Source organism: Hypomesus nipponensis, chromosome 1 (genome assembly GCF_054491055.1).
Source record: "Hypomesus nipponensis isolate SF chromosome 1, ASM5449105v1, whole genome shotgun sequence".
NCBI lineage: Eukaryota > Metazoa > Chordata > Actinopteri > Osmeriformes > Osmeridae > Hypomesus > Hypomesus nipponensis.
Window position 1 is genome coordinate 17,040,624 of NC_140361.1, and position 2,540 is coordinate 17,043,163.

A 2,540-nucleotide genomic window follows, 5' to 3' on the forward strand; every position below is an offset into this window, starting at 1 on the left:
AATTAACCATAGTTACATTTTCATATAACCTCGATATTTACAATTCAATCAACTCTTAGTACTATTTTAATAACAACAATCGCGAATTATTTCCCCTTGTATCGGTGTTTGTCAGCTGACGTCACAGTTGCAAAAACCGAAGGGCATTATGGGAGTATCCACCATTTTCCAGGTACGCGTGCAGTGGTGTTCAGTAAGTTTGCATTGAGATTCATTTAATTTTGAATAAAATGGGACGTTCTTGATGCGTGATCGGCTGCAATAGAAGATCTCACGACAGCAAAGGTCACATACTTAACATCGGGGATAGTTTTTTTTCCTTTCCCACGTCGAAGAAAGTACAGGGACAGCATGGGACATAACAAAGAGGCGTCGGATTGCCTGGGTTGCAGCTGTCCGGCGCAAAAACATCACCTTTGCCAACATATCGCGTTCTATGTATGTCTGCGGTCGACATTTTCACAAAGGTAAGATATTTAACTGATGTTGACAAATGTGAAGTATCTAACGTTACATCCACGTGTCGTTTTGGACGAATTAGGATATGTGGCACAGGAGATAAATCAAAACAATGCATGGTTGATTATGTTCAAGTTCAAGTCTTTTATTATGTCATGCAATCGTCTTATAAAGGGCTGTAACATATATGTACTCTTACTTTAGTATAATTTCTACACTTCTGGTCCCATATAATGAAATTAAAAACCGTTTTCATGTTATTGCAGGTCAACCAGCATATGAGATGATGGAGACTGACCCAGACTGGGCACCCTCCCTCCATCTTGGTCACACAGAAATTACTCTCACAAACCCAGCACGCTCTGAAAGGCGAAGGGCAAGGGAGCAAAGACAACACACTGAGCCAGCTGAGACACAAGAGGCTGAAGGAGGCAGTGAGCAGAACACTGAGGAGGAGACACAAGAGGCTGAAGGAGGCAGTGAGCAAAACACTGAGGAGGAGACACAAGAGGCTGAAGGAGGCAGTGAGCAGAACACTGAGGAGGAGACACTAGAGGCTGAAGGAGGCAGTGAGCAAAACACTGAGGAGGAGACACAAACAGAATGTAACTTCTGTGTGCACAGATGTGCAGAAGTAAACCGCCTGTTACAAGAAAACAGACAACTGCGACAAGAACTTGATGAGTACAGGATGTCTGATAGTTTTTTTGGAGACAATGATGACAAAGTAAAGTACTGCACAGGGCTGCCAAACCTGGGAACCTTTATGGCCTTGCTACATTTTTTGCTTCCTCTCATGCCAGACCAAAAGAAGAAGGTTCTCAGTCCGTTTCAAATGGTTCTTTTAACCTTCATGCGCCTCAGACTGGATCTGCCTGCACAACATCTGGCCCATCTCTTTCGTGTTTCCCCAAAGACAGTATACAGAACATTTAATGATATTGTGTCATTTCTGTATGCAAACTTTAGCCGTTCCATTGCATGGCCAGACAGGGACACTTTGCACAAAAGTATGCCTCACCAGTTTGTGGAGTCCTTTGGGCACAGAGTAGCAGTGATAATTGACTGTTTTGAGATTTTCACAGAGAAACCATCGAATCTGAAAGCCCGTGCTCAAATGTTTTCCAGCTACAAGCACAATCACACTATGAAATATTTGATAGGTAATACACCCAAGGGATCTATTTGTTTCAAATCAAAAGGTTGGGGTGGCCGTTCAAGTGACAAACACATTACAGAAAACAGTGGTTTTCTCAAAAAATTGTTGCCGGGGGACATTATCTTGGCTGATAGAGGTTTCGATATAAAGGAAAGTGTTGGCATGTTGTGTGCAGTGGTCAAACTCCCATCCTTTACAAAGGGTTACTGTCAGCTAGCTGCAAGAGATGTGGAGGAGACAAGAAAAATCGCTCACCTAAGAATCCATGTTGAAAGAGTGATCAGAAATGTTTGTCAAAAGTATAGCATTTTAACAGGAACCATACCCATCAGCATGGTCCTCCCATGTGAAGGCGAGGATATCACATTTTTAGATAAGATTGTCACTGTCTAATGCGCGCTGACAAACCAATGTCCAACTGTAGTGTAGAACAGAGAGCGTAGTGTAGAGAGAGCTCCATAAACTGAACAAAATGTACATGTGTTCTGATGTGTCTGATGTACAAAGTGAAACTCAATTTCAATTTATGCATTTTTGTTTCTACTCCTTTCAACTATTGTAAGAATTAATATTGTGATGATGCTTTATCCTGCTGGACCAGCCTTGCGTAAACAATAAAGCATGTATGAAAAGAGAACCATAAACCACAGATTTCTGATTTTCTTGTTATTTACTTTGACAGCTAAATTAAGTATGGAAACAAACACATGGGTAAGTCTTAATACTTGAGGTTTATTAAAAGTCATACTTTGACAATAACAATAGTGCAAGAAGTCATTTTGACAATAACAATAGTGCAAACCGACAATAAAAATAGTGTAAATCAGTGATTGACCTTAAGAGAACATATTAAATTGTACAAGTAAATGTTAGTGCAATGTATATATTTGTGCATGTACTGTCATTGAAGTGCAGACAGATT

General features: G+C 40.6%; 1 pseudogene; it reads left to right on the plus strand.

Annotated features, from left to right (window-relative positions):
• Positions 1 to 230: 230 nt before the first annotated feature.
• On the plus strand, positions 231 to 2,249 carry LOC146302852 (uncharacterized; annotated as a pseudogene).
• The last annotated feature ends 291 nt before the right edge of the window (positions 2,250 to 2,540 follow it).